The 26,490-nt window shown below is 37.7% G+C and overlaps 1 protein-coding gene and 1 pseudogene across 4 annotated transcripts in view; one reads left to right on the top strand and one right to left on the bottom strand.

Moving 5' to 3' along the window:
- CRY1 (cryptochrome circadian regulator 1) overlaps positions 1–26,490 on the top strand; it is a 96,079-nt gene that overhangs the window by 26,619 nt on the left and 42,970 nt on the right. The window lies entirely within an intron of this gene.
- Positions 24,320–26,478, bottom strand: LOC133248621 (small ribosomal subunit protein eS8-like; annotated as a pseudogene).

Genomic DNA, 26,490 nt, shown 5'->3' with positions numbered 1-26,490 from the left:
CGATGGTGTGATCACTGACCTAGAGCCAGACATCCTGGAATGTGAAGTCAAGTGGGCCTTAGAAAGCATCACTACGAACAAAGCTAGTGGAGGTGATGGAATTCCAGTTGAGCTATTCCAAATCCTGAAAGATGATGCTGTGAAAGTGCTGCAGTTAATATGCCAGCAAATTTGGAAAACTCAGCAGTGGCCACAGGACTGGAAAAGGTCCGTTTTCATTCCAATCCCAAAGAAAGGCAATGCCAAAGAATGCTCAAACTACCACGCAGTTGCACTCATCTCACACGCTAGTAAAGTAATGCTCAAAATTCTCCAAGCCAGGCTTTAGCAATATGTGAACCGTGAACTTCCTGATCTTCAAGCTGGTTTTAGAAAAGGCAGAGGAACCAGAGATCAAATTGCCAACATCTGCTGGATCATCGAAAAAGCAAGTGAGTTCCAGAAAAACATCTATTTCTGCTTTATTGACTAGGCCAAAGCCTTTGACTGTGTGGATCCCAATAAACTGGAAAACTCTGAAAGAGATGAGAATACCAGACCACCTGACCTGCCTCTTGAGAAATTTGTATGCAGGTCAGGAAGCAACAGTTAGAACTGGACATGGAACAACAGACTGGTTACAAATAGGAAAAGGAGTACGTCAAGGCTGTATATTGTCATCCTGTTTATTTAACTTATATGCAGAGTACATAATGAGAAACGCTGGACTGGAAGAAACACAGGCTGGAATCAAGATTGCCAGGAGAAATATCAATCACCTCAGATATGCAGATGACACCACCCTTACGGCAGAAAGTGAAGAGGAACTCAAAAGCCTCTTGATGAAAGTGAAAGTGGAGAGTGAAAAAATTGGCTTTAAGCTCAACATTCAGAAAACGAAGATCATGGCATCCGGTCCCACCATTTCATGGGAAATAGATGGAGAAACAGTGGAAACAGTGTCAAACTTTATTTTTGTGGGCTCCAAAATCACTGCAGATGGTGACTGCAGCCATGAAATTAAAAGATGCTTACTCCTTGGAAGGAAAGTTATAACCAAACTAGATAGCATATTCAAAAGCAGAGACATTACTTTTCCAACAAAGGTTCGTCCAGTCAAGCCTGTGGTTTTTCCTGTGGTCATACATGGATGTGAGAGTTGGACTGTGAAGAAGGCTGAGCAACGAAGAATTGATGCTTTTGAACTGTGGTGTTGGAGAAGAGTCTTTAGAGTGCCTTGGACTGCAAGGAGATTCAACCAGTCCATTCTGAAGGAGATCAGCCTGGGATTTCTTTGGAAGGAAGGATGCTAACGCTGAAACTCCAGTACTTTGGCCACCTCATGCGAAGAGTTGACTCATTGGAAAAGACTGTGATGCTGGGAGGGATTAGGGGCAGGAGGAGAACGGGATGACAGAGGGTGAGATGGCTGGATGGCATCACTGACTCAATGGACGTAAGTCTCAGTGAACTCCGGGAGTTGGTGATGGACAGGGAGGCCTGGCGTGCTGCGATTCATGGGGTCGCAAAGAGTCGGACACAACCAAGCGACTGACCTGATCTGATCTCCAGTAGCATATTGGGCACCTACTGACCTGGGGAGTTTCTCTTTCAGTATCCTGTGTCATGTTGCCTTTTCATACTGTTCATGGGGTTCTCAAGGCAAGAATACTGAAGTCGTTTGCTATTCCCTTCTCCAGTGGACCACATTCTGTCAGATCTCTCCACCGTGACCCGCCCGTCTTGGGTTGCCCTACAGGCATGGCTTAGTTTCATTGAGTTAGACAAGGCTGTGGTCCTAGTGTGATTAGATTGACTCGTTTCCTGTGAGTATGGTTTCAGTGTGTCTGCCCTCTGATGCCCTCTTGCAACACCTACCATCTTACTTGGGTTTTTCTTACCTTGGACGTGGGGTATCTCTTCACGGCTGCTCAGCAAATCGCAGCTGCTGCTCCTTACCTTGGATGAGGGGTATCTCCTCACCGCCGCCCTTCCTGACCTTCAACGTGGGATAGCTCCTCTAGGCCCTCCTGCACCTGCACAGCCACCACTCCTCGGGCCTGGTGTTGGCCCTCCTGGCCGCCGCCCCTGGCCTCGGGCGTGGGGTTGCTCCTCTCGGCTGCCGCCCCTGGCCTCAGGCGTGGTAGCCCTCCATCACCTCCAATGAAGGGATGGACCCAAAGCAAAAACAATACCCAGTTGTGGATGTGACTGGTGATAGAAGCAAGATCCTATGCTGTAAAGAGCAATATTGCATAGGAACCTGGAATATCAGGTCCATGAATCAAGGCAAATTGGAAGTGGTCAAACAAGAGACGGCAAGAGTGAATGTCGACATTCTAGGAATCAGCGAACTGAAATGGACTGGAATGGGTGAATTTAACTCAGATGACCATTATATCTACTACTGCGGGCAGGAATCCCTCAGATGAAATGGAGTAGCCATCACGGTCCACAAAAGAGTCCGTAAGGCAGCACTTGGATGCAATCTCAAACACGACAGAATGATCTCTGTTCGTTTCCAAGGCAAACCATTCAGTATCACAGTAATCCAAGTCTATGCCCCATCCGGTAACACTGAAAAAGCTGAAGTTGAACAGTCTATGAAGACCTAGAAGACCTTTTAGAACACCCAAAAAAGATGTCCTTTTCATTATAGGGGACTGGAATGCAAAAGTAGGAAGTCAAGAAACACCTGGAGTAACAGGCAAATTTGGCCTTGGAATACGGAATGAAGCAGGGCAAAGGCTAATAGAGTTTTGCCAAGAAAATGCACTGGTCATAACAAACACCCTTTTCCAACAACCCAAGAGAAGACTCTATACATGGACATCACCAGATGGTCAACACCAAAATCAGATTGATATGTTCTTTGAAGCCAAAGATGGAGAAGCTCTATACAGTCAACAAAAACAAGACCAGGAGCTGACTGTGGCTCAGATCATGAACTCCTGATTACTAAATTCAGACTTAAATTGAAGAAAGTAGGGAAAACCACTAGACCATTCAGGTATGACTGAAATCAAATCCCTTATGATTATACAGTGGAAGTGAGAAATAGATTTAAGAGCCTAGATCTGATAGAGTGCCTGATGAACTATGGACTGAGGTTCGTGACATTGTACAGGAGACAGGGATCAAGACCATCTCCATGGAAAAGAAATGCAAAAAAGCAAAATGGCTGTCTGGGGAGGCCTTACAAATAGCTGTGAAAAGAAGAGAAGCAAAAAGCAAAGGAGAAAAGGAAAGATATAAGCATCTGAATGCAGAGTTCCAAAGAATAGCAAGAAGAGATAAGAAAGCCTTCCTCAGTGATCAATGCAAAGAAATAGAGGAAAACAACAGAGTGGGAAAGACTGGAGATCTCTTCAAGATAATTAGAGATACCAAGGGAACATTTCATGCAAAGATGAGCTCGATAAAGGACAGAAATGGTATGGACCAAACAGAAGCATAAGATATTAAGAAGAGGTGGCAAGAATACACAGAAGAACTGTACAAAAAAGATCTTCACGACCCAAATAATCATGATGATGTGGTCACTGACCTAGAGCCAGACATCCTGGAATGTGAAGTCAAGTGGGCCTTAGAAAGCATCACTACGAACAAAGCTAGTGGAGGTGATGGAATTCCAGTTGAGCTATTCCAAATCCTGAAAGATGATGCTGTGAAAGTGCTGCACTCAGTATGCCAGCAAATTTGGAAAACTCAGCAGTGGCCACAGGACGGGAAAAGGTCAGTTTTCATTCCAATCCCAAAGAAAGGCAATGCCAAAGAATGCTCAAACTACCGCACAATTGCACTCATCTCACACGCTAGTAATGCTCAAAATTCTCCAAGCCAGGCTTCAGCAATATGTGAACCGTGAACTTTCTGATGTTCAAGCTGGTTTTAGAAAAGGCAGAGGAACCAGAGGTCAAATTGCCAACATCTGCTGGATCATCGAAAAAGCAAGCGAGTTCCAGAAAACCATCTATTTCTGCTTTATTGACTAGGCCAAAGCCTTTGACTGTGTGGATCCCAATAAACTGTGGAAACTTCTGAAAGAGATGGGAATACCAGACCACCTGACCTCCCTCTTGAGAAATCTGTGTGCATGTCAGGAAGCAACAGTTAGAACTGGACATGGAACAACAGACTGGTTCCAAATAGGAAAAGGAGTATGTCAAGGCTGTATATTGTCACCCTGCTTATTTAAATTATATGCAGAAACGCTGGGTTGGAAGAAGCGCAAGCTGGAATCAAGATTGCCGGGAGAAATATCAATAACCACAGATAAGCAGATGACACCTCCCTTATGGCAGAAAGTGAAGAGGAACTCAAAAGCCTCTTGATGAAAGTGAAAGAGGAGAGTGAAAAGGTTGGCTTAAAGCTCAACATTCAGAAAATGAAGAACACGGCCTCCCGTCTCATCACTTCATGGGAAATAGATGGGGAAACAGTGAAAACAGTGTCAGACTTTATTTTTGGGGGCTCCAAAATCACTGCAGATGATGACTACAGCCATGAAATTAAAAGACGCTTACTCCTTGGAAGGAAATTTATAACTAACCTAGATAGCATATTGAGAAGCAGAGACATTACTTTGCCAACAAAGGTCTATCTAGTCAAGGCTATGGTTTTTCCAGTGGTCGTGTATGGATGTGAGATTTGGACTGTGAAGAAGGCTGAGCGCTCAAGAATTAATGCTTTTGAATTGTGGTGTTGGAGAAGACTCTTGAGAGTCCCTTGGACTGCAAGGAGATCCAACCAGTCCATTCTGAAGGAGATCAGCCCTGGGATTTCTTTGGAAGGAATTATGCTGAAGCTGAAACTCCAGTACTTTGGCCACCTCATGCGAAGAGTTGACTCATTGGAAAAGACTGTGATGCTGGTAGGGATTGGGGGCAGGAGGAGAAGGGGACGACAGAGGATGAGACGGCTGGATGGCATCACTGACTTGATGGACGTGAGTCTGAGTGAACTCCAGGAGTTGGTGATGGACGGGGAGGCCTGGCATGCTTTGATTCATGGGCTCGCAAGGAGTCGGACATGACTGAGTTACTGAACTGAACTGATACGTTCATTTCAATTCTTTAAAAATATTTTCCTGCATATAGAATTTTAAACTGCTGTGTTTTGGGTTGTTTTTGTTTTTCCAGCTTATTGAAAATATACTCCTGCTTTCTGGTTTACACGGTTGCTATTGAGAACTGTTGCTCCCTTAAAGGTAATCTGTCATCTATCCCTATGCTCTCGCTGCTTTGAGGAATTTTCTCATCACCTTTGAAAATTTTTGGTAGGGAATTCCTGAGGGTTCTTTTGTTCGGAGAGAATTTGAACTTATTTCTTAGTGTCATCCATCACTGCAACTTGAGGAACACTTTAATGTTTTGGTTTGAAGTTTCTTGTACTATCCTGATGATTTGAATTTGAGCTTCATCTCTGCCCCAGGGCTGGTCAGTGCTTAAGAGGTTCATTTCTTTTTGTTGATTTTCTTCCCTTTTTTTCTGCTGAATGCCATAGGCAACCTCACCACTGTGTAGTATGAAGGAGAACTTTATATATTTACTAATTTCTTGAGGGTTTGTGTAGTGTTTGACACCCTGGCCACTGTTTTGGGGTATCTTCTTTTAAACCTTCTATCTTGAACAGATCCTAGGCTTTGTCTTCTATTTCCCTTGTATCATCAGATGATTAAAACCACTCTTCAGAGCTTTAGGATTAGCAAATGCTCTTAGGGCAAAAGCTGATTATATGTTCTACTTAGCTTTTAGTTTATTAATTCCTTATTGTCTTGTCAGATCTTAGCTACTTTAATAAGGTGTATTTTTATATGTTAAAAATATTTTTTATTTGTTTTTAGTGGGAATATTGATCTAAATAATTAGGCCATTACTTGAAATTGAAACCCACTTATTTTTGTGTATGATCCAAATGTAAGTAGCATTATTTTCCCTTTCAGTCTTAGATATTGCTTATTTCTGTCCTCTCTTTTTGTTGTGATGAATTAGTTAGATGTTGATTAATTATCTTCAGAGAACCAACTTTTGTCCTTACTGATCATCTTTCTCGATTGTAGATTTGTTTTCAATTTCATTGATAGCTCCTGTTACTTTTATTTCTTCCTCCTGGTATCTTTTTCTTATTCTAACTTCTTGAGATACATGTTTAGGCTGATAATATTTAGCCTTTTTTTCCCTAATATAGACATTTAGATGTTAAATATACTTTAGTATTACTATAGAATTTATTTATAATATTTATTATATTTCAAACATGAAGTTTTTCTAATTATCTTTTGGGTATTAATTTTTAGCTTAAATACATAAAGGTCAAAGAATATGCTCTGCAGTATTGAATTCCATGAAATTTGTTTAGACTTTTTTAATGTCCTAGTCAATTTTCTTTTTTTGCCTAAGTTCCATGTTAATACTATTGTTTAAGCAGTAGTCTACTACTGTGATTGTGTGGAGTATTTTTTTTTTTACCTCATCAGGTCAAAGCTGTTAATGTGTTCTCCAAATTTTCTATGATTATTTTTGGTCTGCTTGTGTATCTCAGTTATTATCAGAAGAGTGTTAAAATCTCCCCCAATTTAGTCATGAGTTCCTGTTTGAAGTTCTGTTACTTTTTACTTTATACATTATAAGATTATTGTAATATATGTCCGCCTGATTAATGGATTATTCTAGGTTTTATATCATTATGAAGTGTGATGGATGTATGTGTTATATTTAAATTTATTTATTTTTCTGGTGAATTGAAGTGTTTGTCATGAAGTTTGCTAAGTATTTTTTCTTAGTTAATTAGTTTGTAACTGATATGGCTACAGCAGCTTTCTTTGATATTTTTATGGTGAACTTTGGTATCCTTTTGTTTCATTCTTTCCGGAAACTTTGTTTTAGATATCTCTTATAAGTAGCATATCTTTGGCATTTTGATTAATTGGTCTGACAGTTTGTAGTTTTTAATTGAAGCCTATTTACATTTATTATAATTGCCTTTGTGTTGGATTTATGTATGCCATCTTATTTTGTGTTTACTTTTTGTTCTGCTTGTTTTATTTCTTTATCGTCCTCTTCTAAACTTAATTATTTTACATTTTGTTCGTTTCTTTGTACAAGCTTGGTAATTATACATTATTTTAACTATTCTTCTAGTATTTACCCTAGAAATTACTGCAGCCATACTGATCAGTTAATCAGTGACTTTGTATATTGGATCATACCTTAAAACACTTAAACTTTTAAACTCCAGTTAGTCTCCCCCTGACCTGTATATTCGAATTCTGTCTGTCTGTTTTTTTTGTGTTTATTTGCTTTATAAAAAGCCAAAATGCATTATTTTTATTGTTTTATAAAGCCAGTGTTTCTTTATATACATATATATTACCTTCTGTATTCTGTTTTCTTCCTAAAATCTCAAATATTCCACTTGGAATCACATTGTCTGTAGTGCTAGTGGGAGACTCTCAAGTTTTGTTTGTCTGAATATTGTGTTTCTGTCCTTACACTGGGTACAGAATTCTAGATTGACAGTATTTCTCCCAGCATTCTGGAGATAATAGCTACAGTCAGCTACCATTCCCACTATTACTTTTTTGAGGGTAATATGTTGTTCCTTTTTGTCTAATTTTATATCTTCTCTTTCTCTTACATATTCTTCAGCTTTTCAGTGATGAGTGTTGTGTAAGTTTCTTTACATTTATTCCTCTTAGATTTGTAAGGGTCCTTGAATCTGAGAGTTGGTATCTTTCATGAGTTCTGAAAATTTTTCAGCTGTTTCCTTTTCAGATATTGCCCTCACCTCATCCTCCTTTCAGAACTCTATTTGTACGTGTTAGATGTTTTCACTGCATTGTTAAGGTCTTCTCCTTATTTTCCGTCTCTTTGTCTGTCATTATTTTGTTTTGTAAAATTTATGTCAGCTTTCCGTTTCATGAGTTCTCTTTTAAACTTCATCATTATGTTTCATTTCAATTATTTTAAAGTAGAAGTTTTCTTTGGTCCCTTTTCAAATGTGCCATTTCGTACTTCTTAAAACTTTTTGTTTTGTTTTTTGCTTGTTTGCCTGCTTTTATTTATACCTTTTTACTTAAACATAATTAAATTGTATTGGATCTGCTTTCAAGAAGTATCCAAACTCAGACCATGTCTCATACCCCCATATTAACTACCTTGGCCCAAGCCACTACATAGAATATTGCAATAGTTCCCTTTGAGAATTCCCTGGCTCTGCCTTTCCTCCAATTCAACCTATTAACAATTCTTTGTAGCCATAAGATCAATCTTCTAATGACTTATATCTCAAGAGTAAAAGGCATAATCCTTAAAATAGTTTATAAGATACTGTGTGAATGGGAATTTGATAGCTTTCTAACCTGGTTTCTAACCACTCTGTCTTTCACTCTCTGTGCTACAGCCATTGTGGCCTTTTGAGTGTTGTTTTTACAGTGTTATACATATTCCCAATCTGGACTATACGTTTGCTGTTCCCTCTGTGGAGAATGTTTTTCTATCAGTGTGACTTGTTCTCTCAGTTCCCTTCAGATCTCTGCATGAATAGTCTATTATCACTGAGGATTTTCCTGACAGTCTTATATAAAATAGCAATCTCCATTCTTTTATTCCCCCTTTAACCTTTTATTCTTCACTTATTACCATTTGACCGATTTCTTTTTTATTATTCTGTCACCATTCATCCCCTACTAGAAGGTAAGCTATAGCTATATAATAGAATGTCTTTTTTAAAAAATGTCACAGTTGTGTCCCTAATATCTAGTATAGTCCCCAGTTCCTAATAGGTTCTCAATACTTATTGAATAAATAAATGGTTACATAGGATTGTTCAAGGCATTGTCAGTATGGTGAGTAGTACTGTCACTGACAGTACTGTCACTGTCGTTATTGACATTTTGGGAAAGTCACAAATCATATTACATTAGAATACTGTGGTTCACCTTCTGTGAACTTCTAGATTTCTTCTTTTATTATTATTGTTACTTTTGGTGTACTTATTTAGTTACTATTGGAGAAAGCTTCTGGAAAACTTAAATTGCTTGTGTTTAATTTAGGTCATGGATAAGCAAAATGAGTATAACTTTCAGCATTTTTGAATAAAATTTTCAGAAATTTCTTTTAGGCTATTTGACAACAAAACCCATTATTTATAGTTCTCTAAGACAGTTTGCTTTTTACAAATGTTTAACAAATTTTATTTAATTCCATGTAAGTCCTCTAGAGCCCCAAAATAGATCTCTTACCTGATTTTGCCTATCCTTCAGAGGTTACAATGCAATGCTGTCTAAAAATAGACAAAGATTAGTAGGAGGCCTAGATTACAAGTATTTCAAAGTGATTTTTGAAATGAGGACAGCATAAGTTACATATAGTTGTAGTAGTGTAATTCAGTTCCAAAAGATGTATAATACTTGTATTAAAGATCATCTTCCACTATTGTTATAAAATGAAATGCTATGATAGTTAAAGACTCATATCAAACATCATCTTTGTGAAACTTTATGATCCTCCCTTGACAGAGTTAATTCCTCTGCATTTTCTTAGTACCATGAACTTTAATAATACCATTTACTAAGACATGTAATAGTTTTTTATAGCTTATGTTCATTAAACTAGGGAGGCCTGACAGATGGGAGTTCTATATTTGTTTTTGTATCTCAAGAAAATGCCAAAATGTTTATCTAAAGAATGAATGAATGAAAATGCTTCAGATATACTTTTCTACATTGTGTCACTGGTTATTAATATTAAAATATATATATAAAAATGGTGTGGACCATTCCACTAGTGGACCCTAAAGATAGTAAAAGTTAATACAGGCCTAAATATGACTTTTTAACCTAAGTAGGATAATGTAGTTCACACAGTTAGTTCATTAAGTACACTTCTGTTGTTGCTTTTTTCTCTAATTAGATTATGTTTTGTCATATAATTATGTAACATTTGACAGTCAGGGAACATTTTTTTTTTCACATGTGCAAGCAGATGCAATTAGAATTTGTTTGTGGTCCATGACAGGTCCAGGCCCTCTTGTTTGGAATTTAAGAAATGTTTTTGTCTTCCTCTGTCTTTGGAAACTGCATGAGATAATAGATCAGTTGGACTTAATTGATATCTACAGGACACTTCATCCAAAAAAAAAAAACCCAGAATACATATTCTTTTCAAGCACTCATGGAATGTTCTCTAGTATAGACAGCATACTAGGTCACAAAACAAGCCTCAGTAAATTTAAGAGGATAGAAATTATTTCAAGAATCTTTTCTGACTACAATTTTATGAAACTTGAAAGCAACCACAGAAAGAAAAACAGGGAAAGAATGAACACATGGAGACTAAACAACATGCTACTAAAAAACCAATGGATCAATGATGTCATCAAAGAAGAAATCAGAAAATACATTAAGACAAGTGAAAATGAAAATACAATCTTAAAAAAAAAATCTATGGGATACAGCAAAAGCTGTTTTAAGAGGGAAGTTCATAGCAGTACAGGCCTTCTTCAGGAATCAAGAAATTCTCAAATAAACAACCTAACCTACCACCTAAAGTAAATGAACAGACAAAACCCAAAGTCAGCAGAAAGAAAGAAATAATAAAGATGAGAGAAGAATCAGAGAAGAAACAAATAAAATAGACCTAAAAAGTAGAAAATAGCAGTAAAATCAAGAGCTCTCTTTTTGGAAAGATAACAAAATTGTCAAACCTCTAGGTATGCACACCAAGAAGAAGAGAGACCCAAGTAAAATAAGAAATGAAAGAAGGAAACAACAACAGATACCACAGAAATATAAAAAAAATCATAGGAGAGTACTATGAAAAGATACATGCGAACAAATTGGACAAACGAGATGAAATGGAGACATTTCTAGAAACATATAGCCTGCCAAAATTGATTCAACAAGAGACAGATGAGTTGAACAGACAATCATTAGAAGTGAAATAGAATCTATAATTTTTAAAAGTCCTTCCAAATAAAAGTCCAGATCCAGACAGCTTCACTGGAGAACTCTTATCAGACAAAGAGGAACTTATACCTATCCTGCTCAAATTATTACAGAAAATTGAGGAGGAGGGAATGCTCCCAAATTCATCCTATGAAGCCACCAGGAGCCTAATACCAAAACAAGACAAAGCACTACAAAAAAAAGAGAGAAGATTATAGGGGCTTCCTTGGTGGCTCAGTGGTAAAGAATCCTCCTACCAATGCAGGAGACATGGTTTCAATCCCTGTTCCAAGACAATTCCACATGCCACGGAGCAGCTACACCTGTGAGCCACAACTAGTGAGCCTGTGCCTTAGACCTTGGGAGCCACAACTGTTGACCTCATGTGCCACAACTACTGAAGCCTGTGGCCCTAGAGCCTGTGCTCTGCAATAAGAAAAGCCACTGCAATGAGAAGCCCACCCATCGTAACTAGAGGGTAGCCTCCACTCACTGCAACTAGGTAAATCCCATGCAGCAATGAAGACACAGCACACTCAAAAATAAATAAATAAAATTATTTAAAAAAAGAGAAAATTACAGATCAATGTCTTTGATAAACATAGATGAGAAAACTCAACAAAATATTTGCAAACTGAGTCCAGTAGTAAATACATGATCAAGTTGGATTTATTCCATTTGCACAAGAATAGTTCTGTATATCCAAACAATCAATGTGATATACTACATTAACAAAAGGAAAGATAAAAAACCACATGATCATCTTAACAGGTGCAGAAAAAGCATTTGACCAGGTTCAGTGTCCACTTATAAAAATTGTCACCAGAGTGGTTCTAGAGGGAACTTATCTCAACATAATAAAACCATTCATGACAAATCCATTGTTAACATAGTTCTCAATTCATAATTCATAATTACATTAGTCATGTATGGATGTGAGAGTTGGACTATAAAGAAAGCTGAGTGCCAAAGAATTGATGCTTTTGAACTGTGGTGTTGGAAAAGACTCTTGAGTCTCTTGGACTGCAAGGAAATCCAACTAATCAATTATAAAGGAAATCAGTCCTGAATATTTATTGGAAGGACTGATGCTGAAGCTGAAACTCCGATACTTTGGCCATCTGATGTGAAGGACTGACTCATTGGAAAAGACCCTGATGCTGGAAAGATTGAAGGCAGGAGGAGAAGGGGATGACTGAGATTGAGATAGTTGGATGGCATCCCCGACTCAATGGACATAAGTTTGAGTAAGCTCTGGGAGCTGGTGATGGACAGGGAAGCCTGGCGTACTGCAGTTCATGGGGTCGCAGAGTCAGACATGGCTGAATGACTGAACTGAACATAATTCTCAATGGTGAAAAACTGAAAGACTTCCTACCAACTTTAGGAATAAGATGAGGATGCCCACCCTCACCACTTTTATTCCACATAATATTGGAAATCCTAGCCACAATTAAATAAGAAAAAGATATAAAAGATACTCAAGATTGGAAGGGAAGAGGTAAAACTGTCAGCATTTGTGGATGACATGGTACATAATATGGAAAGCCATAAAGTCTCCACACAAAATCTATTAGAACTAATAAATGAATTCACCAAGATAGCAATATATAATATTAATGTACAGAAATCCATTTTATTTCTTTTTACACTGGCAATGAAATATAAAAAAAAAGAGTGTAAAAGATTTAAAATCACATCAAAAATTTTAAATACCTAGGAATAAATTTGACCAAGGAGGTGAAAGATCTATACACTGAAAACTGTAAAACATTGATAAAGGAAATTGAAAATGATTCAAAGAAATGGAAAGATATCCCATCCTCTTGAAAGAATTAGTATTGTTAAAATGGTCATACTACCCAAAGCAATCTACAAATTTAATGCAAGGTCTATCAAAATACCCATGACATTTTGCACAACTAAAACAAATGATCCTAAAATTTATATGACCTAAATGACCTAAAATTGTCAAAGCAGTCCTGAGGAAAAAGAACAAAGTTGGAGACATAACCCTCCCAGAGTTCTGACTATACTACAAAACAGCAGCAATCAAAGCAGTATGGTATTGGTACAAAAATAGATATATGGTTCAACAGGCCAGAATAGAGAGCTCAGAAATAAACCCACACACCTACAGTCAATTAATCTATGACAAAGGAGATAAGATATTCAATGGAGAAAAGACAGTCTCTTCAGTAAATGGTGTTGGGAAAGCTGGACAACTGCATGTAAATCAATGAAATTAGAACATTCCCTCATACCATATACAAAAAGTCAAAATGGTTTAAAGACCTAAATATAAGATATGACACCATGAAACTCCTAGAAGAGAATATAGGGGAAACATTCTCTGACCTAAATCATAAAAATATTAAAAAAAATCAGTCTCCCAAGCTAAAAGAACTAAAGCAAAAATAAACAAATGAGGCTTAATCAAACTTAAAAGCTTTTGCACAGCAAAGGAAACTATTGACAAAATGAGAATATAGATTATAGATGGAGAAAATATGTCAAATGGTGTGACTGATGAGTCGTTAACATATAAAATATAAAAACACATTGTACAACTCAATATTGAAGAAGTAAACAATACAGTCAAAAAGTGTGTAAACACCTGGATAGAAATTTTTCCAAAGAAGACATACAGGGTAAAGTTGTCTAATATAGTAAGTCCCCTGTATACAAACCTTCAAGTTGCAAACTTTCACAGATGAGAATGTGTGTTTGTGTGCCTAGTTATGTAAGTTGGTCCACGTGTCTGGTGCCCATTATCATGTGCATGCATCCTCTACAAATGGTTGTGCTTTTGTGTACTTTATAGTACTGTTTAGAGTGCAGTGGTGGAGAAGGCAATGGCACCCTACTCCAGTGCTCTTGCCTGGAAAATCCCATGGACGGAGGAGCCTAATAGGCTGCAGTCCATGAGGTCGCTAAGAGTCGGACACAACTGAGCGACTTTGCTTTCACTTTTCACTTTCATGCCTTGAAGAAGGAAATGGCAACCCACTCCAGTGTTCTTGCCTGGAGAATCCCAGGGACGGGGAGCCTAGTGGGCTGCCGTCTATGGGGTTGCACAGAGTCGGACACAACTGAAGCAACTTAGCAACAGCAGCAGAGTGCAGTGGTACAGTATCATTATTTCAAGCCCAGGATGTCTGGAAGCAAGCATAAAAGCAGCAGTGATGTAGCTGGTTCTATTGTACTTTTCAAGATACTGTATTGTAAGATTAAAAACATTTTATTTTTTATATTTGTTTTAGTGCATTATTAATGTAAAAAGTATTGTAAGTATTACAGTACTATATAGCTGATTATATTAGTTGGGTGGATGCATGCTCAGTTGCTTCAAGCATGTCCAACTCTTTGCATTCCTAGTGACTGTAGCCTGCGAGGCTCCTCTGGCCATGGGATTCTCCAGTCAAGAAAACTGGAGTGGGTTATCATGTCCTCCTCCAGTGGATTTTCCCCGACCCAGGGGTCAAACCCACATCTCTTGCATCTCCTGCAAAGGCAGGCAGGTTCTTTACCACTAGTGCCACCTGGGAAGCCCCATTAGTTGGGTACCTAGGCTAATTTTGTGGAACTTATGAACAGATTGGATGAACAACTTGTACTTATGAACATGTTCTCAGAGTTCTTTGGTATGTAGGGGACTTACGACGTTCAACTTGTTACCAGTCTTGTACTGTCATTTCCTACCACTACCCTAAACTTTCAATAAGAGCTTCCTAGCCATTAAAAAATATGATAATGGAAAGTAAGTATGAAGGATCCAACTGTTTTTTTTCCCATAGATTAGTTGTTGAATTCCATCAAGTTCCTTTTATGAACATCATAATTCATCCATTTTTCTCTAGATGAACCATTATGAACAAAGCTACAGAGAACATTTTTGTACATCTCCCAGTAAATATGTTTACACATTCTGGGAGGATATATGCATAAGAGTGGCACTGCTGAGTCATAGGGTAGGCATTTCTTCACTGTTAGTAGACAGTGCCAGTTTTCCAAAGTGTTTATGCCATTCACATTCCTGCCAGCAGTTCATGGGAGTCTTGAGATGACCTATCCTCTTATCAACACTTGTTATTGTTAGTCTTTTTCTTTTCAATCATTCTGATGGATGTGAAGTGTTATTTCCTTATAGATTTAATTTTCATTTTGTGATTACCAAAGAAGTTGACTGTTTTTTCATGTTGTTAGTAGTTACTGGATACTTTCTTTGGGAAAGTGCTTGTTCAGGTCTCTTGTCCATTTTTCCATTGTGTTAATCTATAATTAACACATAATAGATTAATATAATATATAATATTATATGTTATATATAAAATAACACATAAAATGTATTATTTTATATATTTATTTAAACAAAATATAAATAAAATATTAAAAATCTATAAATTTCATAAAATAAATTTTTAAAACAAGATTAAGATGAGCTGATTAAGATTTAGAAATAGCTTCCAGTGGAGCTGTTTCAAATCCTAAAAGATGAGGCTGTGGAAGTGCTGCACTGAATATGCCAACAAATTTGGAAAACTCAGCAGTGGCCACAGGACTGGAAAAGGTCCGTTTTCATTCCAGTCCCTAAGAAAGGGAATGCCAAAGAGTGCTCAAACTACCGTATAATTGCACTCACCTCACATACTAGCAAAGTAATGCTCAAAATTCTCCAAGCCACGCTTCAACAATACGTGAACCGTGAACTTCCAGATGTTCAAGCTGGTTTTAGAAAAGGCAGAGGAACCAGAGATCAAATTGCCAGTATCCGCTGGATCATGGAAAAAGCAAGAGAGTTCCAGAAAAACATCTATTTCTGCTTTATTGACTATTCCAAAGCCTGTGTGGATCACAATAAACTGTGGAAAATTCTGAAAGAGATGGGAATACCAGACCACCTGACCTGCCTCTTGAGAAACCTGTATGCAGGTCAGGAAGCAACAGTTAGAACTGGACATGGAACAACAGACTGGTTCCAAATAGGAAAAGGAGTACGTCGAGGCTGTATATTGTCACCCTGCTTATTTAACTTCTATGCAGAATACTTAATGAGAAATGGCTGGGCTGGAGGAAGCACAAGCTGGAAACAAGATTGCCGGGAGAAATATCAATAACTCAGATATGTAGATGACACCACCCTTATGGCAGAAAGTGAAGAAGAACTAAAGAGCCTCTTGATGAAGGTGAAAGAGGAGAGTAAAAAAGTTGGCTTAATTAAAGCTCAACATTCAAAAAACAAAGTTCATGGCATTTGGTCCCATCACTTCATGGCAAATAGATGGAGAAGCAGTGGAAACAGTGGCAGACTTTATTTTTCTGGGCTCCAGAATCACTGCAGATGGTGATTACAGCCATGAAATAAAAAGATGCTTACTCCTTGGAAGAAAAGTTATGACCAACCTAGATAGCATATTAAAAAACAGAGACATTACTTTGCCAACAAAGGTCTGTCTAGTCAAGGCTATGGTTTTCCAATAGTCATGGATGGATGTGAGAGTTGGACTGTAAAGAAAGCTGAGTGTTGAAGAATTGATGCTTTCGAGCTGTGGTGTTGGAGAAGACTCTTGAGAGTCCCTTGGACTGCAAGGAGATCCAACCAGTCTATCCTAAAGGAGATCAGTCTTGGGTGTTCATTGGAAGGACTGATGTTGAAGCTGAAACTCCAATACTTTGGCCACCTGATGCGAAGAGTTGACTCATTTGAAAAGACCCTAATGCTGGGAAAGATTGAGGGCCAGAGGAGAAGGGGATGACAGAGGATGAGATGGTTGGATGGCATCACCGACCCAATGGACTTGAGTTTGAGTAAACTCCAGGAGTTGGTGATGGACAGGGAGGCCTGGCATGCTACAGTCTGTGCTATCACAAAAAGTTGGACATGACTGAGCGAGTGAACTGAACTGAAAGATGAGCTGAAGTAAAACCATGGGAAAAGATATACCATGCAAATGCTAATAGAAAGCTAGTATCACTTTAGTAATATCAGATAGAGTTTAAAGCAAGAAGCATTATTAAAGATGAAGGAAGTATCCAAGTCTTTAAAATGGATAGCCCTTCAGAAAGACATAGCAATTCTAAATTTGTATTTGTAAAATATAGTTTCAAAATACAGAAAGCCAATATTGATAGAACTAAAAGGAGAAATAGAAAAATTTAGAGTCAAAGAGAGAAATACATACTTCTTTCAGTAACTAGTGCAATAGGCAGACCAGAAATCAGTAGTTTAAAGGATTGGAACAATATGATTAACAACTTTGACTTAATTCACATAAGTAGAGCATTTTATCCAACACCTACAGTATACATATTCTTTTCAAGAGTACATTGAAAGATTAACAAAATCAATTGTATCCTGGGTCATAAAGCAAGTCTAGGGTTTCACAACATTGAAATAACAGAGGGTATGTTCTTTAATCACAATGAGATAAGTTCAGAATTACTAACAAAAAAATCCCCAAATACCAATAGTTGAGCAATATTCTTACAAATAATAAAATAGAAATTACAGTGGAAATTTTAAAATATTTTGAACTAAATGACAGTGACATATCAAAATTTGTGAAATACAGCTAAAGACATTTATGGCCCCAAAAGCATAACATTGAAAAGAGGAAAGACTTAAAAATCTGAGAGAGAAGAATTCCTTTCCAAGAAGTTGAAAAAAAAATCAGAAAAAATAAACTACAAGAAGATGAAGAAAATAATGAATATGAACACAAATTAAAACTGGAAAGTTTATTTCCAACTTTTAAAACAAACAAGAATAAAACAAAATCCCCAAAGCACTTTGTCCTGTATTTTCCCAACTTAATAAATAGAAATTTTATCCTGTCATGTGCCCTGAATTGGAAATCAACTTTGCTCTCTGTCTCATATCTCACATTTTTCATATGATCCTATAAGTTATACCTTAAAAATATATCCAGAATCTAGTCATTTCTCATTCCCGTCATTATTACAGCTTGAGCTCAGACATCATTATCTCTTACCTGGATAACTGCTTTAATTTCTTAATTGATCTCTTAGCCCAGTTCTTCATCTGATAGTCAGAATTACCCTGTAAAACCTTTGTGTTGCTATTGTTCTCTTAACTTTCCAGTCCGTTTCCATTTCTCTTAGTGCAAAAGGCAAAGAAAACTCTTACAATGGCCAGTTCAGTTCATTTTAGTCGCTCAGTCATGTCCGACTCTTTGTGACCCCATGAACTGCAGCACGCCAGGCCTCCCTGTCCATCACCAACTCCCGGAGTCCACCCAAATCCATGTCCATCAAGTTGGTGATGCCATCCAACCATCTCATCCTCTGTCGTCCCCTTCTCCTCCTGCCCTCAATCTTTCCCCAGCATCAGGGTCTTTTCCAATGAGTCAGCTCTTCGCATCAGATGGCCAAAGTATTGGAGTTTCAGCTTCAACATCAGTCCTTCCAATAAACACCCAGGACTGATCTTTAGGATAGACTGGTTGGATCTCCTTGCAATCCAAGGGACTCTCAAGAATCTTCTCCAACACCACAGTTCAGAAGCATCAACGAGGCCTTAAATAATTTGCTCACCTCATCTATTCTTTGCCTTCTTCCTTTTCTTCCCTGAGCAGCAACCATATTGACCATCTTGCTATTCCTCAAACATGCTATTGAATCTCTAGGCTGTTGCTCTTCCCCAATACCCTCTTGGCTTTGCTGTTGTTGTTCACTCATGTCCAACTCTTTGCAACCCCGTGGACTGCAGCAGGCCAGGCTTCCCTGTCGTTCACCATCTCCTGGAGTTTGCTCAAACTCATATCCATTGAGTCAGTGATGCCATCCAACCATCTCATCTCTTCCTTCAATCTCTCTCAGCATCAGGATCTTTTCTAATGAGTTGGCTTTTTGCATCAGGTGGCTGAAGTATTGGAGCTTCAGCTTCAGCATCAGTCCTTCCAATGAATATTCAGGGTTGATTTCCTTTAAGATTAACTGGTTTGATCTCTTTGCAGTCCAAGGGACTCTCAAGCATCTTCTCCAACACCACAACTCAAAAGTATCAATTCTTTGGCATTCAGCCTTCTTTATGGTCCAGCTATCACAGCCATACATGACTACTGGAAAAACCATTGCTTTGACTAGAAGGACCTTTGTTGGCAAAGATCTGCTTTTTAATATGCTGTCTAGGTTGGTCATAGCTTTTCTTCCAAGGAGCAAGCATCTTTTAATTTCATGGCTGCAGTCACCATCTGCAGTGATTTTGGAACCCAAGATGATAGTCTGTCACTGTTTCCATTGTTTTCCCCATCTATTTGCCGTGAAGTGATGGGACCAGATGCCATGATCTTTGTTTTTTGAATATTGAGTTAAGCCAGCTTTTTCACTCTCCTCTTCCAGCTTCATCAAGAGGCTCTTTGGTTTCTTTTTGCTTTCTGCCATAAGGGTGGTGTCATCTGCATATCTGAGGTTATTGCTATTTCTCCTGGCAGTCTTGATTCCAGTTTGTGCTTCATCCAGCCTGACATTTTCCATGATGTACTCTGCATAGAAGTTAAATAAGCAGGGTGACAACATATAGCCTTGACGTACTCCTTTCCCAGTTTTGAACCAGTCCATTGTTCCATGTCTGGTTCTAACTGTTGCTTGTTGACCTGCATACACATTTCTCAGAGGCAGGTAACGTGTTCTGGTATTCCCATCTCTTTGAATTTTCCAGTTTGTTGTGATCTACATAGTCAAAGGCTTTAGTGTAGCCTCATTTCAGAACTTTGCTGAGTATCACCTTATTAATGAAATCTTATCAATTAGCCCAAACAGCAATCCTTTCCCCCATACTTGGCATTGCCTACTGTAAGTGGTTACTACCTGTTGTTGTTCAGTTGCTAAGTCTTTTCCAACTCCTTGTGACCCCATGGACTGCAGCATGCCAGGCTTCCTTATCCTTCACTGTCTCCTGGAGTTTACTCAGACTTATGCCCATTCAGTTGGTGATGCTATCCAACCACCACTGGTAGAGATGTGAAAGTAATATTTATGTAGGAAGGAACTTTCCAAACCTGTTTATTTCAGGATGCAGTGCTCTCAATCATCGGCTTTTTTTTTGTTTTATTTTGAAATAATTTTAGGCTTATGGAAGAATTGCAAAAATAATAGTTACTGTATACCCTTCACCCAGCATCTCTTAATGTTAATATCTTATATAGTCATAGTATAGTTATCAGAAGTAAGAAATTAGCATTTATATGGTGCTGTTAATGAAACTACAGACTTTATATAAATTTCACAATTTTTCCACTAACATCTTTTTCTGTTTCAGTATCCAGTCTAGAATTCTCCATTGCATGTCTCCTTATTTTCTTCTGGCTGGTAACAATATCTTGGTCTTTCCTTGTCTTTCAAGACCTTAAGAATTTTAAAAGTACTTACTAATTAGGCATTTTGTAGGATGTCCCTCAATTTGGACTTATATGGTGTTTTCTCGTGCTTGAGGCTTTGCATCTTTGAAAAATACCACAAGTGATGTGGCTTTCTCATATGACGGGAGACATGGTATCAATGTGTATTATTATTGGTGATATTGATCATTGGCTAAGAGAGTGTCTGCTGGGTTTCTCCATTGTAAGATTACTTTTTTTTTCCTTTGTAATTAATAAATATTTTGGGAGAGATATTTTGAGGTTATATGAAAAGTCAAAGTGTTAGTTGCTCAGTCGTGTCCAACTCTTTGTGACCCCGTGGACTGTAGACTGCCAGGCTCCTCTGTCCATGAAATTCTCCAGGCAGAAATACTGGAGTGGGTACTATTCCCTTCTCCAGAAGATCTTCTGACCCAGGATCAAACCCAGATCTCCTGCATTACAGGCAGATTTCTTTATCATCTGAGCCACCAGAGGTTATATTAGTGTTCTTTTTCTTCTTATAATTTCAGATACTAATTTTTATATTCATCGGTGGCTCTTGCTTGATTGAAGCAGTTATTAAGTGCTATTCCAATCATGATTTTTTTCATCTCTTCCATATTTATTAGTTGGATTTCTTCTGTAATTGAAGAATTGTTCCTTCTCCCTCCACATATTTCATTATTCAATAATTTATAAATTTGTGGATTTATGTTTGTTTTGTTCTTTGGGTTATAATCTATTACCATTGCTGTTTGTTTTGTTTAAATTGGTCCACCTTTGATAGCCATCTTATTTTTAGACATGCACTCATCTTATTTTTCTTTAGCACTTCCTTACTTTCTGGCACCATGAAATGCTCCAGCTCATCTTATATAATTTTTGGCTCTGCTCTGAAATCAGCCACCACTCTGTAGAATCCTTGTTCTTCTTATTAGAGAAGGATATTTGGAAAGCAACATTTGGGTACTTGTTTCATCTTTTATAGCGTTTTTTTCCTTCTCTGGCACTTTCTTCCCTTTTCTTTTTCATAGTACTACCAGCATGAAAACCTCTAAAAATCTTGACTTAATGTCTAGAGGAAACTAGCATTATTAGAAGAGAATTTTCTGGTAGGAATATCAGAAAACCAATACATGTAATGCTGTCATTTGCTTTTGTACATGTATTACACAAATTTTATTTAGTTCTGTTTTAATCCTCTAAAGCCTAGAAGTAGATTTTCAATATGATTTTTTTTGCCTATCGTCATAGGATTAGAATGTTGTGGTTTCTAAAAATACACATGGAATAGTAAAAGTCTTAGATTTCAAGTACCTTTGTGATTTGGGGATTAGGGAGACATATTACATAACCATACTAGTTTAAATTAACCTCAGAAGTTAAAATATATTTCAAGAAAGACTGAGGTAAACTGTTGTCACAGAGTGCTGTGATAGATACTGTAGATCCAGATCAGTTATATCTTTGTAAAGTTGTAGAGATATTCCTCAGCATAATTGCGTTCCTTTTATAATACTTTGGGTTCATTTAGTTTGACTTATAGTTCTCTCTCTAAGCATAGAACAACTTCTGTAAGTAGTTATATAACATCTATAAAGATGAGACGTTTCTTATTTTCAATCATGAAATTAATGGGATGCGTTTGAGGTCTGTGACTGGTTCATAACTCACTTATTAGTAATTACATAAAATTAACCCCTTTTGTTCCTGAGAATTGCATCAGACTTAGGATTCTCAAATTTCAGTTTGATTTCCATGTTATCTTTTCTCCCCCCCCCACTTTTTTTTTTGACCCTTTCACCATCTCACCCTCTTCTCTATCCTTTGTTCATTCTTTCTTCTTTATCCCATCAGTCTTCTCTGTTGCATATACTCTTGCTTCTTTCTGTCATGTGTCCTTATTTCTCTCATGTGTTATTACATCTTTATCACATTTATCTGTCCTCTCTCTGACCTTTTCTTCCATCAGTCATTCTTCCCATATTTCCTTCTAGGAATACACATAATAATCCTCTGCTTCCGTATATCCAGACCTCATTCCATCCTTTCTCTTCTTTTTCTTCTGTCTCTCCAACCTTCTTTCTGTCCTGTCCATTCAAAGTGAAGGTCCTTTTCTTCCATCAGTTCTTTTCCTTTCTCCTTATGACTGCCATGTATGTGCTGATGAATTCCAGTTTTACATCTTGCAATCACACTTCTGTCTTAGACTCCAGATTTAACAATCCCACTTCCGTTGCTGTATTACTTCTTGAATATCTACCCAGATACCAACTGCTCTTATCATTTTCACTATTACCACTCCTATTCATGGCACCATCATCTCTTCTCTAGAGTAGTATAGTAGTCTCCTCAGTAGTTACCCTATTTCTACCCTTTGCTGATACTCATTTCCCCCATCAGTCCAAGAGATTATTCTAAAAGTTATCATATCATGTCCCAGTGTTTGCACAAAACCTTTTAAAGGATTCCTATCTTTTAAAATTATTATTGAGGTAAATTGGTGTATAACACTGAAGTTTCATTTGTATGTTATGATTCAATATATGTGTATACTGTAGCATGCTTATCACAAAAACAGTCACCATACAGTTGACCCCCTTTGCCTTTTTTGTGCTTCTATCCTCTCTGATAACCACGAACTTTATTTTCCACAGACGAAAATAAAAATATTATTAAATCTTTTTTCCCCAGCTTTATTGATATACAATTTACATGTAACTAGTCTTTTTCTGAGAGAGAGAAATTTCAAATAAGACAGACTACCGAGACGCATTACACATTGATCTGGAAAAGCATGCTTTTGAACACATGTTAGATTTTATTTATTTGTATGTAAATCCTTTAAAGCCTAGAAGTACATCTTATACTTGATTTTGGCCTAACCTGGTAGAGTCATAATGCTGTGGTTTCTAAAAATAGACAAGGAGTAAGAGTTCTAGATTATAAATAGCTTTGTGTGATTTTTGAGATCAGGGAGGCTTAAGTTACATAGGTTGTATTAGTATAATTTGATTTCAGAGATTGAGTGATCCTGACCCTTTTAAACTCTAATTATTAATTTTAATAATTTTCTGTGTATTCTTTTTCTGTATATTGATAGTGTCAACTCTCATGCCATCTGTAAATAACTGTGCTTTTGTTTCTTCATTTCCTTTTATCTCTTGATCTTATTACTATATTTGTTAGTCCTGCTAGTACCAAGTTGAATAGAAACAGTGGCAGGCATCCTTGTCTTCTTCCTAGTCCTGAAATACTTAAAACATTTTGCCATTAAATAGAATGTTTTCTGTACTTTTTGTAAATGCCCTTTCACCATTAAGGAGGTTATCTTCTAGTCCTGGTTTGTTGAGGCAAAATGGAAATTGCATTTTAATAGTTACTCTTCCTGTATCTGTTCTGATTTTGGCATCCAGGCAAGTCTCATCTCATAAAGTCAGTTGAGGAGTGTTCCTTTTTCTCTATACTCAGTATGAGGTTAGAATCTTCTATAAAATTAAAACTGTCTATTTTATGAATGTTTGTTACAATTCATCTGTATAACTGACTCACTCTTATGATTTTCATGTAAGATTTTTAACCACGAATTCAATCTCTTTAATAGCTGTGAGATCATTTCATGTTCTTTTTTTGCTCTTGAGTCAGTTCTGGTGAGTTTTAAATTTCTTCCTGAGTAACTTTTGATAAGGAATTCATCCACCTTATCAAAGTTTTCAGATTTATTTCCTTAAAATTTTCATACTGTCTTATTTTCCACTTAATCCCTACAGTATCTGAGATTATATCCTCATTTTAACTTTTTTTTAACCTGTGCTCCCTGAATTGGGGGTGCAGAGTCTTAACCACTGGGTTACCAGGTAAGTCCCTCTTTTTTATTCTTAATATTGTTTGTTTCACCTTCTCTCATTTTTTCCCTTAATTTACCTTGTCAGATATTTATAATATTGTTTCTTCAAGCAATAAATTTTGGCTTGTTTCTATTATATATGTGTTCTCTTTTCACTAATTCCTGCTTTTCGTTTTTCTTTGATCATTTCCTTCTTTCCTTTTTCTTCTTTTTTAGAACAATAAACACCTTTATTACTTGAGCTAAGGTATGAGGGAGGAAGATTTGTTTGCCTTTCCAGGCCTTGATTTTCTTCAGATGGAAGTTCAGCTCCTTGCAGTCTAGCACATAGTCATATGCTTGGCCACACTGGCCTGGTCTTGAAACTGCATGCAAGAAGCTTTCGCTCCTGGAACTGCTCCTTCAGAAAACTGCTGATTTGAGCATTCTCCTTTTCATCATATTTCTTCTGAATTTTCTTAGGTCATTTTTTATTGTTGTTGTTTAAAATCCCTTCTTCCTTGAGAGTCAGCTTGGCTCCATTCTTGCAGCCCAGAGGCAGTGCATAGTGGGACCCCTACTTCTCTCAGAATAGTGTGCTGTCAGTGAGCAAGATGCAGTTCTTCACTAGGGTCTTGGTACTGACCAGCTCATCGTTGGATGCACTGTGAACAACATCTTTAATCCTTGCTTTGCACATACAACACTCCAAGCCTCAGTAAAATTTCCCCATGTCCATGTCCAGCCTCAAGATACGGTATTTCTTGTTGCCTCCCTGCACATGGACTGTGTGTATGAGGCCAGCATCAATCTTAGTGTTGGCAGCAGGGATTCTCAGCTCATACTTCTGCTTCCTGTGGTAGGGCTTTCTTGCTCCTGGTCTTGTGGCACTTGTGCCAGTTGTCCAGAAAAATACCTGTTGCTCAGTGCTGGCTGGAAACAGATCATTTCCTTCTTTGTGTTAATATTTTTTAGGACCTTATTTATTCTGCTGTTTTCCTAACTCAATTTCAAGTCTTTTTTTCTAATGTAAGCGTTTAAGCCTATATACACCATTTATTTATATATCAATAACCTCAGATATGCAGATGACACCACCCTTATGGCAGAAAGTGAAGAGGAACTGAAAAGCCTCTTGATGAAGGTGAAAGAGGAGAGTGAAAAAGTTGGCTTAAAACTCAACATTCAGATAACGAAGATCATGGCATCTGGTTCCATCACTTCATGGGAAATAGATGGGGAAACAGTGGAAACAGTGTCAGACTTTATTTTGGGGGGCTCCAAAATCACTGCAGATGGTGACTACAGCCATGAAATTAAAAGATGCTTACTCCTTGGAAGAAAAGTTATGACCAACCTAGATAGCATATTCAAAAGCAGAGACATTACTTTGCCAACAAAGATCCGTCTGGTCAAGGCTATGGTTTTTCCAGTGGTCATGTATGGATGTGAGAGTTGGACTGTGAAGAAAGCTGAGCGCCGAAGAATTGATGCATTTGAATTGTGGTGTTGGAGAAGACTCTTGAGTGTCCTTTGGACTGCAAGGAGATCCAACCAGTCCATTCTGAAGGAGATCAGCCCTGGGATTTCCTTGGAAGGAATGATGCTAAAGCTGAAACTCCAGTACTTTGGCCACCTCATGCAAAGAGTTGACTCATTGGAAAAGACTCTGATGCTGGGAGGGATTGGGGGCAGGAGGAGAAGGGGACAACAGAGGATGAGATGGCTGGATGGCATCACCGACTCGATGGATGTGAGTCTGGGTGAACTCCGGGAGTTGGTGATGGACAGGGAGGCCTGGCATGCTGCGATTCATGGGGTCACAAAGAGTCGGACACGGCTGAGCGACTGAACTGAACTGATACCATTTTTTTGTTGTTTTGTATTCTGTACATTTTAGATATATTTTCCTCATTATCAATCAGTTCTAGGTTTTTCCTGAAATCCATTGCGATGCTCTTTGTCCTATAAATTGTTTGAAGAAGTGTTTTTTAATTTCAGAATGTATGCCAGATACCAGTTCCTTTAAATTTGTTGATAGTGTTTTGACCTAGTACAGGTCAATTTTCATGAGTATTCCATTTATACTTGAATAAATGTTCTCTGTTTACTGGGTATAGTGTTCTCTGACTGTCTTATGTCCTTTTCTTTTGTTTTGCGTAGTTTCAATATGATATAGCTAGATGTGGATCTTTCTCTGACTGTCTCATCTCCCCATCTGTGTATCTCTGCTCATTTCTATCTGTTCATTTTTCTATTTTTATTTTCCCTTCTCTCCATCTAACCTCCCATCTCCAGCTCCACATCCCTCTTTTCTTACATGAGAAGAGAGAGGCGTGAGATTCATGAACTTGAATTGCCATCTTTCGGTGGTT

This window comes from Bos javanicus, chromosome 5, assembly GCF_032452875.1.
Source record: "Bos javanicus breed banteng chromosome 5, ARS-OSU_banteng_1.0, whole genome shotgun sequence".
Taxonomy (NCBI): domain Eukaryota; kingdom Metazoa; phylum Chordata; class Mammalia; order Artiodactyla; family Bovidae; genus Bos; species Bos javanicus.
Note: the sequence above shows the minus strand (reverse complement) of the source record. Positions and strands in the feature narration are given on the sequence as shown.